General features: G+C 44.3%; 1 long non-coding RNA gene across 2 annotated transcripts in view; it reads left to right on the top strand.

Annotated features, from left to right (window-relative positions):
* Window positions 1-15,801, top strand: part of LOC109309439 — a 31,324-nt gene that overhangs the window by 5,041 nt on the left and 10,482 nt on the right. For both annotated transcript variants that reach the window (XR_002100912.1, XR_002100913.1), the window contains exon 2: window positions 2,653-2,746. This is a non-coding gene — a long non-coding RNA (uncharacterized LOC109309439). The remainder of the gene's footprint in view (window positions 1-2,652; window positions 2,747-15,801) is intronic.

Here is a 15,801-nt window from a genome sequence, read left to right as displayed (position 1 = left end):
ATAGACAGGCCGAGGGTGCGGTCCCCTGTGTGCTGGGCCCATCCTAATCAAATGGTTGCAGCTCAGAGATTTTAGTCACAGTGTCACAGGGCAGAGATTTTGGGGAGAAACAAGGTGGCTTTCTGCCACACCCATCACTTACCAGATTCTGAATTTAAGCAGTTGAGCAGACAGCTGTAACAGAATGTTATAGTCCCCTCCTATAGTTTGGAGGGGATTGAAATCTATCCAGATTCACAAATCCATCTCTTGTCCTTGGAAATCCCTTCTTAGAACCAGTCTGTTTCTACTTGTCCTGGAAATAATTTCAGTCTGCCACTCAATAAACTGGCAGCTGCTTGAGACGACTGAAGCTGCTGTGACTCCCACCTAATGGAAACACACATCTCTCCCCTATTACTTGGCCCTTTTTCATCCTCGCTACTACAATTTGTCATATTGTTCACCTGCTACACATGGTTGAAATAGTCCTGTGAGCTCTCTAAATCAGAGACCTCCTGTTATTTGTTCACCCGTGACTTCTGCAATGGCATGATTGGAATAAGAACAATACAAAGACATGATATTCTTGCTCCATTGTGGAGGCGTATCCAGTCAAGATTCCAAACAAGTGGTGTGATTTCAACTATGAAAACTGGCTTGTTTCTGAGGAAGCACTTGACAGGTGTCAGCTCATATTCATGCCTTATGCAACTGCTGCTAGACAGTCCATCCGTTGTGAGAGCCAGGAGAAGGAAGAAGAGACAAACTATGGTCGTTTGACTGGGAGTATTACCCTGAATCCAACACACATGAGATCTGACTCAGTGCCATTATTAGCATTATTCCAGCAAAGCCACCTGTCCTTCACTTACCTGCCACAGTCTAAAAGACACTGGTAAGGAAAAACAGAGTAGTACAACTCATCAATAGGAACTGTATCATCTCAAGGAGAACTGTGGGTGGGCATGCCAACAATGCTAAACAACACATGTATTAACCTCTTATTTTGTCCAGTAATTCATCCTGAGGCAGTTTAACACCTGACCCCATTCTTCTTCCAAACAGAGTAAATAAAGTGCAACGTAATTCACATCAAAAGCCCAAAGGCCAGATTGTATTCTTCCAACGAGGGTCTAAGTGGCACTAAGTATGATGCTGTTCCACCTTGCTTGAGTCTCTGAAAAATCATTAGAGCACCTAGATGAAGTGAACACTTCATCTTCTCCTTAAGGTGTAAGTTGTGAAAAGCATGAGGATCAGGGAGGATCCAGGGACATTAAGCTTTTCAGGGAGTTGAGCAAGATGGAATAGGATTGCACTCACAAACTTAAATCCTTTATGTCTGCTTTATAACTCCCTAATTGGGCAGCAACACAGAGCAAGTGAAAAGAGGCAAGAAACTATCTTTAAGGGACCAATCTGTAACATTAATTGCATCAAAATTCAGCAGAATAAATAGGGATGGGCAAGCAGGGCACCAATTTAGGAGAAGGTACCCGAATTGCTCCTCATGCCCATGGTGTCTGTGCCCCAGCAGCAAAAGCAGCCCCACAGTGTTGCTCTTGCAGCAGCAACTAGGTGCATGGACACCGAGCTACTGTTGTAGGAGTGACAGCCAGGATGGGCAGACTATGTATGCTGCAGCTCCGGTGGCAGCAGCAGCAGCAACTGAGGACTATTTTTGAGTCCCCAGCCTAGGTAAGACTCCTGCACTCCCTGCTGGCTCTTGGAACCCCTGCCTCTCTGGCGCTCAGTGGCAACTCCCCACCAACACACCCCCACTTTCCCACAGAGTTTGCCCAGGGTGCAAACCCTGCTTGTTATTCCTTTGTCAAAATAATAATGTTGCTAAATTCAAAACAGATGGAAACATGCTTCATAACGAGCATCTGCCCCCAAAACAGAGGATCAGATCTAAGGGAGTATAAATCAGTGGAACCCCATTGAAGTTAAGTGAAAGGGAGGGCCTTTAGGGGATACATGAAGTTTAACTGCCAGCAGTGATGCACTTCTGGTCATGTAATGAATAGAGCAGTAGACACTTGCAGCCTAGGTACTACTTAAAACCATGATTTATTTCTGTTCATGGCAGATTGAGGACCCTGGAGTTAAAACCACCGAGGTCTATAGTTATCTACATCTCATAGCTTGTCCCATTCCTAACCAAGCCCTGAGCTGATCAATGTCTAAATGAAAACACATTGAAATAAAAAGCCTAAACTTTTTTTAACATGTTAGAAACAAAATGTGTCACTTAATAACATTTGTTCATACAAAACTATTGGACAGATTTGACCTGAATGCACAAATTGTTATAGTGTTCCCATTTCTACCACAAAACTGCATTTTTCAGCAAATTTGCTATTCACCAAAAATATTCACCCAGGTTCAGTTCCATTTCATAAGCTTGCAAAGCTCACAAACACAAGCTGCTAACCCCATGCATGGGGATGACGTTCTCTCTCAGTTACACTGAAAACAGATAAAAGGTGAAAATAACACACCCCATTTACAATGAAAAATAATAGTAGTACAGAGACTGCCAAAGTATAAAAAAAAATCAAAACTGAAATGACACTTGCCTGAGATGGGAGAAGTAAGATTTATATGCATAGATCCAGGGGTTGTTTTCAGGTTTCTCTGTAAGATACTGGCAATTTTTTCTCGTAGTGCTGCTTTGTTATCTGTCGAGCAGAACCAGAACGTAAACACAACCCGTGCCTCCACTCCACCATTGCTGGGGCTGCAGACCAACAAGACAGAGGTAAGAGACTCACCATCACTTGCTTTCTTTCTATGCTCCTGGCTTTCCATTAGGTTCACCATTAATTGCAAACAAATCTAAAGGAGTATAAAGAGCAAGGGAAGTGCTGAAAAACCTAAGCAGGTGCCAGAATGCTGAGAAGGATACATTCAAGAAAATTAGGCTGTGAATGGACAGCCTGAACAACAATTTTGTCTCTGGGTGCTTATAAATAGGTCACTAGTTCTGTATTCAGGTACCTAAATGAGTTGGTCATTTATAGTTGCCTAGGATTACAGATGGAGTGATGGATGTTCAGTACTTCAGAAACTTCAGGCCCAGATAGCCTACTTTTAGGCACTCAGCATTGAAAATTGGGGACCTGAGGAGTAACAAAAGAAGGAATCTCCAGCAATTACCTGAGTGGAAGTTAGAGGGAAGGTGAGAAGCTGACTAGAGCATTTCTAGATGGAAGGTAAAGAAGTTGAATTCCAGCCTGATAGCAATAACTGATACTCTCTCACACACATCAAGGGTCTACTTGCTAGAAATCCAGAAAGGTGTATTTGTGCAACTGAAAAGAACATGGGGATAACTGGATCCATGACTTAGACAGCAAAACCTCTACAATTTGCAGTGACCTTTGGAATCTTCTTTGTAAGAATAGGGAAAGAGTTGTTAATATTTTCCTGAGTAATGTCACTACCACACAAATATAGCGGCTCGATTTTTGAATGAAGAGGATAATTTTGGATCCAATATAATCATCTATATTGCTGCTATGGAAATTGACTCACTGATAAGGGTAATTAATTTTTATACCCCACAGGATAAGCCTGTGAAATTTTAGAAAGTAACTCTCCCGTCCGATAACAGTGAAAGCTGAATTCACCCAAATTACTGGTACATCCCAGATATGCTCCCCACTGAACAGGGAGTCAGATAAAGACTGAACTTGTCCATTAGTATTACAGACAGTCCTGGGACTTATGACACAATTGGTTCCTGGAAACAACATCTTAAGTTGAAACGTTGTAACTCGGAACCAATTTTCTCATAAGAAACAATGTTATAAATAGGGGATTTGTTCCTGAACCAAGGCCTGATACCCTATTTTCACCAAAAATATCCCAGAATTTTGTACTCAATCAATTATAGATGAGTAATGTAGCTGCATTAATATATTGTAAATAGCAATCATACTGATTTGGAAGGACTTCTTTGAGGTGACTTTGCTGGACTTTTTGATAGGCTTTTGGTTGGTCTTTTTGAAGGGTTCTTGGCTGGAGTCTTCTCAGGGGTCTTGTCTGCTTTCATAAAGAAAGTGTCCAAGGAAGTTTGGACAGATGTTCTCCAGGGAGATGGGCGACGCAGCGAACATGTTCGCTGGCGTGGCGTCGCATCAGATCAAGTGTTGTAAGTTGAAACTGATGTCATAAAGTTGAAACAGGGTGTCAATTTATAAATGTTGTAAGTGCGAAATGTTGTAACTAAAATGTTGTAAGATGAGGACTGCCTGTACTTATTTCCCTTCATCTGGATCACTGATTAGTAGCCTTAGGTAGAAATATAATACTACCATATATACACATCTAATGTAGTTTGGTAACTCATGTATTTTTGCATGTTTTTCTGTATTTACTTTTCTATGGTTGCTGAATAGCCAAGATAGGGCTGTGTAAAGAGAATTTCTTTTCCAACCAGCCTCTTCTTCCTGCCTGATTAGTTAAGTGATGGCACTCCCTGACCTTGCTGATACCACAGTTTCTCCACAGAGGATTCTGTGGATAAGCTGTGACATCACCACCCAGCCCTTTAGCATCACAGAATAATTCAGACAGGAAACAGAAAGCTTGTGTTGACAGAAATAGCTTGCCCATTTATAATGATAGAAAGGGGGAATACAGCAAACAACAAAGCATAGGAAGCGATCAACCCCATGATAACAATCTGCAGCAAGTAAAACACTTATCAGAATCAACCATGTTTCCCTGCTGCCTACTAGTGAAGGGTGATGGAGAATCTTATTATTATTTATATTACAGTTGTATGTAAAATATGCCAATCATTTTGCAACCATACAGGAAGACAAAGTCCCTGCCCCAAGTTGCTTACACTCTCAGCTAGGTATCCTGTCCAGCAGACTGTTTTCTTTGGTGTCAACTACAGGGTTATTATGACTGTATTTATCTTCAAATTATCACCTCATTATCTATCATGGGTGTTGCTCTACATTTTCTGAGGTGTTCCCTCACACCCTGCTCTTCCTGTACTGCACCACATGGAAATTGCCATCTGCTCCTGTGGGCACACCTCTCCCAACACTGGTAAGCACAGTCAGCTTTAATTACTTGCCATAAAACGTACATTAAAGGTCCAAAGCCGATCATAAGCCACCTTTCTTGATAAGTAATTGGCATTATTATGATGCATTGTTTATTCTGAACTGCTGATATGCATGATATATGCCAGAGAAATTCAGAACCAGAGCTATGTATGGCAGAGCACACAGGCTTCTCATACAAACACATGCTTAACTCTAAATTTAAGCAGGTGCTCACCTGCTTTTTGGGATGGAGACCTACATTAACATACAGCATGAGGCAGGATAGTAACAAACATTGGGGGAAGAAAGAGAAACACATTGACAGCAGTAAACATTTAAGATCCCTTTAGTTATTTTGAAGGATTTGCCTGTGTGTGAGTTGCTAAAGAGAAGACTGATCTCTTTTATTAGACCAACTCAAATAGTTGGAAAAAATCTTTTTTGGAAGCTTTCAGGTATAAATATCCTTCATCAGGCTGAAGAAGCATCTGCAGTTGGTGTGTGAAGAACAAATACTAACTGCAGATGCTTCCTCAGCCTGATGAAGGGCATTTATAGCTGAAAGCTTGCAAAGAAGAATTTTTCCAACTATTTGAGTTGGTCTAATAAGAGATCAGATTTACTCAAAGAACCTTGTCTGCCTATGTCCTTAGACCAACACGGCTACAACTTACACCCCTGTAAAGAGAAGACTTGGCTTTATAGGCTGCTCAGCAGAAGTGCCCTTTACAGAGAGATGCTAAAGCAGTGTTGCCAGAAGTACAGTTTTACAGTATATTCAACCCTTGTACAAGGCAAAACTGGGAGCTATAAAAGTGGCTAAAACATGCTCAAAACAAGAGTCAGAGTGCTTGCATTTGTAGAACAATATTCAAACATGATAAATTTTTCCATCTCCAGTTGACATTAAGTGTGTTGTCCTTCATGCACATGGGTTTGCTCAGAGGCGGGTCACACATGGGCCTGTGCTCCTAACACCCAGTATGCAGCAGCAGAATACAGGGATGTCAAAGTGGAATCTGACTGAGGCATTACAAATTCTAAGAGGTGACTGTGCATGAAATGATCGCAGTGTTTTCAATTTACAGTAATATGATCATACCGTATATTAAACATACAACTAGTAGGTTCCCATGCTCTTCATTTTTTGTGATGAACAATCACTTTCATTAAAGAAGTTTAATTTTGAGGGCCCACTACAATATTTCTGGGTTGTTTTTTTTTCAAATGTGACAACCCTGACTGAAAGTCAGAACCAAGTACCCTTTATAACAAAAGAAGATTAAGGGTGCAGACAGACGTGCAGCTCCCTACTGCAACTGAGAAAGCTTTGCAAGAAGCATTGAGTTACAACGATCCCCCAGACCAAACAGAAGTTCACTGCTGGTTCCAGGTGGGAGGGGAATCTAGCTGGTGGGTGCAGTCTGCAGCTGATTTCCCCTGTCAACAGCCCCTCTTTCTTCCCAGCCTGTCCCTGTTTTCAGAAGGGAAGCGGGGAAAGGGAATAGAGGGTGCTTGTTCTAGGAGTTCCCCACCCAGTGCTGGAGGTTGGAGTGGGTGTATTGAGTTCCCCCACCTTGGTGGAAGACTCCAATACACCAGTCCCACCCTCCAGTGGGGGCTGAAAAAAACCCTGACCGAACTTCGTCTGCTCCCTTTCCTCCTTCCCGTTCTGAAATCAGTGACAGGCTGGGAAACACAAGTTACACAAAACGCTGTTCTGAAACTTCTTCATTTGAACCCTCATGCAGTGAGGGTTCAGTTTTTGCCCCATCAGCCATTTTTGAAGCTGTCTGCTGCCATGCATTTTGGTTTGGTTATGGCTATAGGCCACTTTCTGTGGCCAGATCAGGCAAATATTGTCACTTCTGTCTGTGCCCTATGTCTCCATTTAGGACATCTCTGTGATGTTCTTGCCTTGTCTGTGTTGCAGACACCAGCATAGATCTATATCTAGTTATGGCTTACTGAAGTTTACTCAATCCTCTCCAGCAGATCATAACATCTGTTTTATGTATTGACTGAATAGACTTATATGCTGCCCTCCTCAGAAAAAGCTCATGGTGGCTTACAATAAAACAAAAGCTAAATTATAGAATTATATTAAATATTAAAATGGAATAGTATATGTAAAACAACAAACTTCCTAAACAGTGCCCCAAAATGTAATCCCTCCTGCTAAAATCCTGCCCAATTAAAAGTTCTTACACTGTTTCCAGAAGACATAAAAAGCAAAGCAATTCAGATCAGGTTTTTTGTGTCTTGTGGATTATGTTCCTGCCTTGTTCAACCATCAAATGATCATGAATTGGGTTGGCAAGATCAATTTTCAGAGGTGTAAGTATTCTTCTCATTTCTCCAGCAACTCAGATCATACCCTTAGAAACTCCAGGAAACAAAGACAGCTGTTCTGTCAGTAGAGAAGCAGACCCCATCCCAGCACCAGGATCTGTGTGAGAATCCCCTTGCTCCCAGATAGAATAGGGGTCTTAAAGTATTGGGTCTTAGAACAGACCCCATGTAGAACAGGGGTCTTTCAGCAACAGAGTTCATTGTAGGACTGGAGCCTAGGGCTGGATATTAGCTGCATACTTTGTGCTGCATTGAGGGTGTGGGGAAGGCCAGGCCAGGTGAACATTTTGGTACATCTTCATCTGTATGTCTTGGCTGCAGTTTCACATACCTCAGTCTGACTAAGCGTGAGCTGATGTATTTCTTTCGTAAAATGGAATTTTGAAATGTCCTGTCCATCTGTTGAAAGAAAGGGAAAAGCTTGTTAACAAAAAATAAAACCATGAATGTAAACTCCAAAGTACTCTGTGATAGAATCATTGATCAGGAAGGCGGGAGAGACCCCAGTGGCTATCCAGTCTTATTTTCTGGAGCCTATAGACCAGGGGTAAGGAAGGTTTTGGAGCAGAGGACCAGATCAACCCAGCTCAGGTCCTTGGTAGGCCAGTGTTCCCAACCCAAACCACTGCTGCCACTGCCACTTCTTCCCAACACCTAGGCACAGTGCAGGCATAATCCCCTCAACTACACAGCCACAGTGTGGCACAGGCCCAGTCCTCCCAGCTGCCCAGCTGTAGAATGGGCAAAGCCACCCCTCTCCCCTCAGCTCCACAGGTTGGATTCTATGGCTTCATGGACCATATGATGTTGATCCCTGTTACAGACCACAGGACTACCCTGAATTCACTCCTGGCTGATCTACAGTATAGCTTCTGGAGAAACATCCTGCCTTGTTTTTAAAACATCCAGCAATTAAAATAGTATCTCACTCTACAGTGCCAACTCTCAGCTCTTGGTTTTATCAAAGGTTGTGTAACCTGGGTGCCAGCCCAATAGTTGCCACCCCTGCCTAGTATCAGGGATGCTGTAATGAGAGTGGGGCAGAGCTTCTGGCCAGCACCAATTTACTTTCCAGTTGGCCCCTGCTCCCCACAGAGCAGCCTGTGGTCCCAAGAAGGTCTAACACTTAACTGATTTAACTATTTACACCTTATTTACAAAACAAAAATAATAGGAAAGGTTAATTACAAGTGAACTTAAATGGCAAAACCAGAATCACAAAACAAACCAGAATGCATTAGTCAACCCCTTGACTCAAGAACCAGAGGTAAGGTAATTGGCAGCTTTCAGCCACTGCTGAGATGCTACCACAAGGAAGCAAGGTGCTCACTCCCAGCAGCATCAACAGGCTTCCCGATAAGTGATAGACTGCAACAGGCTAAGCTCTTCTGGTCTGCAGCAATCCAGTTGTATCAAACCCCAACCCCACAAAGGGGCTGAAGGGTGACCCTCTGTGGCAACCAAAAAGGCAAGCAACAAAGTAGGCTCCCGCAGCAATCAGCATGACTCAAGCACAAAGATCAGGGACGCCATCTGATGACAATCAGCTGCAGAATAAGGGACAGGGCTGAGTCACCGCTGGGGCAGTCGTGGCAGAGGGTCAGCAGCACAGGCAGCTCCCAGGGGTCATTGCTCTAAATCCCTGCTCCAGATGACTGGCCGGGCACCCCACGCACCTCGCGGCTCGCCAATCCTGCTTTGAGCGCCGGCCTGCGCCCCGAGCTCCTGGGGACCCTCGTCCTGGTGCTCTGCAGCTCCTCAGGATCCCAATGCCTTGCCTGCTGCTGTCCCACTTCCCCAGGGAAGGTAAGGGGTTTCCTCAACTCACTGGCCCAGCTCCCTGCTCTGGATAAGGATGCTGCCTGCGTTCCTGGCCACTGCTTTTCTGCAGTGGAGTGGGGGGCCGACTGCCACCCCTAGCCTCCAGGATGCCCGGCACATCCAGTACACAGTGATGGGGCGTTGGGGCACCAGCTGTCTGCCCCAAGCCCTGGTCTCGGTTCCCTCTCTGCTGCAGGGCTGGAGGCGCGGCCAACTGCCGCTGCCTTCTTCTCCCAGGGCCTTCGAGGCTCTTCAGGGTGGTCTCTGCTCCCTCCGCTAGGTCAGCTCATCCCAGCTGTTCTCTGACATCCTGCGTTGTTCCCTGGAGTCACTGTCAGCAGCCCCCGCCATGCCAGTTTGGCTGCTGCTTTTATCCCCTCTGGCAGTCCCTCCCTGGCTTGCAAACCAGCCAGCCAGGGCTCAGGGTGGCTGGCCCACAAACCCGGCCATCCCCCTCCCATGCGAATGAAGGGATTGAAAACCCCTTCTTTCGACTAGCTTCTCCTTTTCCACAGGGCAGAGCTCCCCTGCTCCACCCTTGGGGGCGCTCAGAGTTCACCGGCACTGTTTCTAGCCCAGGGTAGGTATCTCAAGCCAACCCAGTGAGCCCACATTGGCAGTCTGTTACAGTTGTTTACAAATATCCTACATCAAATGCACTGCTACAACTCACACAAGCCTCATTTCCTAAGACTGGCTTACTGGAAGGATGCAACAGGCATCCATAGGACATTCACAGAGAGGGGAGTATGCTTACCTTATGTTTTAACACTCAAGTTACCTTCATAACAGAGTACCTGCACCTTGTCCCATTGAAATCATTGGTCAAACTCCCATTGGTTTCAAATCAGTTCTCTTAAATGTCCTCATGTTCCACCCAAAAGATGAGTGCAATCATCCAAATTGTCCCAAGTAAAGAATTATTAACCTCAGATTATAATACTTTATACTACTGGAGTCCTACAACACATTTGATGTTTCCTGTGGAATCATTTTTTGCCACACACTGTATCCCAGATTTGGGCTCTGGAAAGTTACAGGGAGAGAGAACATATTACAATGCTGCATCCTACCAAATTTTATCAGCAGGGGGTCAGGATGGCTGCATTACTCAGAAGTATCCAAGGAGCTATTGAGCTATGGAGGCCAGTACACAAGTTTCATAGATTTCATAGACATTAGGGCTGGAAGGGACCTCGGAAGATCATCAAGTCCAGCCTCCCACCTGAAGGGCAGGAAGTCAGCTGGGGTCATAGGATCCCAGCAAGATAAGCATCCAATTTAAAGTGAGTATATATAATCCCATCATAGCACCACATGTTCTATAGATTCCATGTCTTTTATGGGGAAAAAAACTTCAGAAATATTATGTGGAGCTGAAGTATTATGGAGTATTATGTGGATTGTGACGTATTCATAACTTGCTGTTTCTAAGAGCAACTTGCCTTGCAACCATGGTACAGATTCTGTTCCACTCATAAGGTGCAGCTGTGGACTTAGGGACTTAAGTGCAAACCTATTCTACTGTGCTCAAGTCCCTGAAAGAAAACCATTAATGTGTTTATTTTAGTAACACACCACCATATTAGTCTAAAGACTATGTCATAAAAAGCAGTGAAGGGGAGAAGGACCACCTCACCTCTTGCATTAATGCTTTTCCAGGGAATCAGGAAGGGTAGAAGATCACACTTACATACCTAATCCACTTACACATATAACAGCTAGAATAGGATCTGGCCACAAATGCTGTAATGTGCAGTCCTCTGAATGAGAGAAAGAAAGAACTTAAAATATATTTATGTTTTATGTCTTGAAACATTTTAGGTTTTGAAATGAGCGTGGTGTGCTTCATTGGAAAGCTGTGGATCTTTCTTTTTTAAAACTCCTTTTTCCAATCCCGAATTATCATGAGAGATCAGTTGCTAAACCCAGTGATGAGGTAGGACTGAGTATGCTATTATCGGGTCAATGTAGTTTGGAAGTGAAAACTGAACATTTGGGGGGAAAGAAAAAATCCATCATAGTTGTTACATTATGGAGTTGGTTTGGTTTTTTTAAGAGCAACTGTTTGAAGTTGTTCAGGTGTTTGGGATGCCAGAAGCAGTTCAGTGGGAAATGAATTAGCAGACAGTGGACCCGTGAGGCAATCAAGGGTGTTTGCTAAATGCACTTTATCTCATAGTTCTGCAGTTTATCATCTGGTTGCCGCCGCAATGTGCATGGCATATATATTTATATATGTAGCAAGCTGCTCTGCTTCCTATTACTTATAGTGAGAGATTTTTTTTTCTGCAGAGCCATTCCACTACTCCAATGTCAACTGCCAACCTTTTAAATCCTTTTGTTGTAAAGAAAACTGTCAGAATATAAATAGTTTCTCTGCTGTTTATGTTAGTGGAAACATACAGTTTCAATACATCCTCACTTATCCTAACCCCTTCAGAAAGCATCTACTGCAAAGCTGTTTGGATAAAAGAAAGCATGGCATCTTGTGAGGAAGTATGTGTGCTAGTACATGATATGTAATGTAAAACGATATGTGAGAGAACAGTTTGTTATACCTTGACAATAGTTATTGTACTGTATTAAATAAAGCTTAAAGGAGAGGTTTGTTTGTTACACAAAAGCCAACTATTACAAATTAGTAAACAAGAAAATTGCTGTTTGGATAACCAAGAATGTACTAGCAGATCTCACCCTTAGGGGACAAAAGTGCACAGACCCTAGGGCAATTATACTGGGATCAGGAACAAATGTGCACACAGCTCTTGTGGGATAACTCAAGTAGGTGGCTATTACTGTCCCTGACCAATAAGCAGCATGGAAATGGATAATAGCTTGTTTGCATTCAGGAAATAATTGTTTCAGGATGTATGCAGACAGATAAAGCTGAACTGATGCAACTTGCTCCAATAGAGTTTTACTGCTACTTACTTCTGGGGTAATTCTGTTCTGGATTAAGCAAACTTAATTCAATTTAGGGAGTTGCTTCAAGAGTCTGCAAATTTTTTACACTGGTGTGACACCAAGGACACCAATTTAAAAATCTTGACTGTCCAGTTCAATAAGTTCTTGGAGGCAAAGTCTCTCTTAGGTTATGAAAACATTAAACAAACATGATGGTGCCCTAATCTTGGCTGGGACCTTTTGATACTTCCATAATACAGATACTAAAGTGAGTAATGACCGTTGGTTGACTGGATGCTGTTAAATGTTGCTGGGGTGTTAATCAGGTCAATTACATTTCTCTTCTGCCAATAAGGGGAGAAAAGAGAGATAGAGCAAGAGAGAGAAAAGGCATTTCCTCTCATTGTGACCTTTGACCTCTCCTGGCTAACGAGAGCCAAAATCATTCTCACACCTTCTGAGTGCCTAATTTCCAGTTTTCTCCTTGCCACTATCAAAACCTACAGATTTCTGCCTAGCCACTTTCTACAGTGATGTTTTGTGCAGCCCACTCTAGGTTGAAAATTTGGAGACCTTGTAGAATATATGGAATAACTAAAGAAAGGAATTCTAGCTGAAAGTAGCTAAAAGTGACTGCATAACTAGTTGGTGATAGAATTTAAAGAGGAGTCATCAGTGACTCCATATCACAACAGGAGAAGTTAACAAGTTGGAGTCTGTCTTGGTCTCAACATCATACATCTTCTTGTTTAATGTCCTAGAGGACAGAATAGAGCATTAGCACATGACACCAAAACAGGAGGTTGGGCGGCAAGAAGCAGCAGAGGGACTCCAAACTGATCATGTTAATTATTTTCATATTGCCATCCACAAACCCCTCCAGTTCTGAACTGATCTGAGCTCACTGTAAAGTACAGCAGGGAAGCTGGCTAGCACAGGTGCAAATGATCATGCATAGGCAATTCCCTTCCTTTTCCATGTCCTTGTGACAAGGTATTTAGCAGAACTTGCAGATTTGTTGGAATCTGACAGCTGCACTATGAGTGCTTTTGCTGTGAACTGCAGAAGACCTCTGAGCTGTCAATCATGTACCTTAGTGCCTGCACCACCCCAGTCCTCTATAGTCATTTTGACATGTACCAATATTTTCTTTCAGCTTTTGAGCCCCTGATTTAAAGTTGTTAACTTCCAACTGATGGAATTACCCCTGTTATCTGGTTCAAATGGATTAGCTACGTTGGCAATCTTTTTTTAAGGCCTATATTTTCTAGTCACATGGATGACACAAACTCTTTAACCTTTCCAAGGGCATTTCTTTTTTACTGTATATGTTTTTGATAGCTTAATAATCTCCTTTGGTTTGTACATTTTATGCTGTCAAACCAACACACTCAACTCCACCGTTCTGCTCAACATACACACCCCAGTTTGGACCATTATCTAAAAACATGGATCAGGAATTTCATGTCTTGCAAAGATGCATAGATTTCATATGATGGGCAATGAATCATTGTTTTGTACACTGTATTTTACAGGAGAGTCAAAGTAGTCTGAATAGAATGAGTTAACCATCAAATAATAGTCATTGTTTTCAGAGTAAAAGGAATCAGGTCATACGTTTTGTACATGCCAAAGATGTTATTGTTCTTTTGGTGATTAGATAAGATGCACTTTTAAATGATACCAGCAATGCTGGATTTGTTACTCTCGGGGGACAGCTAGACATGATATTAATCCACAGTGATAAACTCTGGAGCTGTTTCAGCAGGAGTCATCTGATTCTGGGCGCAGCATGTACACGTGTGCCCAGGACATCAGCACTTTGAGCTGGGGTGCAGCAGCTCTGGGCTGGCAGTAGGCTCGAGGGGTGAGCCCTGGACTCCAGCTGGTGATGTTTGGTGGCGGAGGGCCTGGTTGGGGCATGAGGGGTGAGGTGGCAGACAGACCCTGTACTTTAATACCTTCATGCCCCAGCCAGCCCCTGTCACCATCTACACCTGCATTTCAGGGAAGTACCCCACCATATGATAGTAATTAATTTACTGCACCCTTATACCAGCACATGTGTAGATGGTGATGCTTTACTGTGGAGTGAATTAGTCAACTCTACAGTAAAGCACATGTGCAAATGCACCCTCTTATTGCATAATTTCATACTTGAACATGAAAGAGTATGGATGTCCTCAGGAAACGCCAGGCCAGTGATCACTCCTGTGAAAGGTGAGTTGGGGCACCTTACCCCCTAGCCCTCACCTTTGGGTGGGTTGCGGTACACCAGAGGTAGTTGTGGGGGTTTGAGACCCTGAGGAGGAGAGTTGAGGGCCAGGTATGGCCAAGGTCGCCTAAGCCCTGCAGGGGTTCGAGACCCCGAAGAGGAGAGTTGGGGCCAGGCACAGCTATGGCCACCTGACCCCCCTTTGGAGAAAAGCCCCAAGACCCTGAGTAAAGGGGATGTTACGAGTGCTGTGGAGGCCCCCAGTGTGAGGGGGGACCAGCACTGTGGAGGCCCCTAGTGTGAGGGGGGCTCAGCCAGAGGGCAAGAGAGCTGAGTCCTGACCCCAGTAAGTCCTCCAACGCTGGGAGGCAGAGTTTGGGTCAAATATAACATCTGAGCCCCAGTTGAGAGGGGGCCAGTGCTGTGGAACCACAGTGAGAGGGGGCAGTGATCAGAAGCCCCAGAGAGAGGGCGATGTGGAGCCCTGTGAAGGGAGAGGGGGCTCAGCCAGAAAGAGTGAGAGCTGAACCCTGACCCCAATAAGTCCTTCACCATTGGGAGGCAGAGTGTGGGTCAAAGATAACACCGGTTGTAGCACCACGAGCTGCTGCCCACGGGGGAGTGAAAGACCCCGTGAGACCCTGAGGCACCAGTCATGGTGTGAGGTACCCCAGCTTCCCACATCCATAAAGGAGGACCCAGAGAGGGGGACCCCAGGATAAGAGTATGGGTCTTCCCCTGACTGGCCCAGGTGGGGGCCAGGACCAGGAGAGTCAGAAGGGCAAGGAGGCCAACAGAGAGGGATGCCCGAGAGCCAGGGGCGTGGAGTCCCATCTGGCCTGGAGGTGGGCCGGGGCTAGTGTGAGCCGAAGGTCCTAGTGAAGGGACCACACCCAAAGGGAAACTAATGGCAGGACGATATATGGCCTGGTATGACAGCGGCAAAGTCTGCCTGAAGGGAGGAACCCAGGTGGGGTCCTACAGTAGGATTCTGGAGCCCCTCTTGGGGGACTGACGCATATGAGAATATCATAATGTCATCAGTGAGGCTTGGGCTGCAGTGTAGGGGAGGAATGGAGCCGCAGATAGTGCCCCCTAGCAGCGGGGCAGAAAATGGGCAGCCTCCCATCTAATTACATCTATTAATTAATCAATTAAGACCAAGGTGTGGCAGGTGAGAAGGTGGGCGGTTAGCCCAAGAACAGGTCAGCGGACCTCGCGGAGATCAGCCCCGGTAGCTCCCCTGTTACAAAGACCATGTTTACTTTTTTTTCTATTTTCCATTCTTTACTGCTGTATTTGCAAAAGCAGTAACCTTTAAGGTCGTGAAACAATACAAGAATAACCATTTTAGCTAAACTATTAACCATAGGCATCATTAGCATACACAAGAAACACCTGTGCCTAACCACATTAAGGAAGAGACACAGAATTGTAACACCATAGCTAAGATTA

Source organism: Crocodylus porosus, unplaced genomic scaffold (assembly GCF_001723895.1).
Source record: "Crocodylus porosus isolate Cpor-Errol unplaced genomic scaffold, CroPor_comp1, whole genome shotgun sequence".
In the NCBI taxonomy this organism is placed as follows: Eukaryota; Metazoa; Chordata; order Crocodylia; family Crocodylidae; genus Crocodylus; species Crocodylus porosus.
This window is presented reverse-complemented; position numbering and strand designations above follow the sequence as displayed.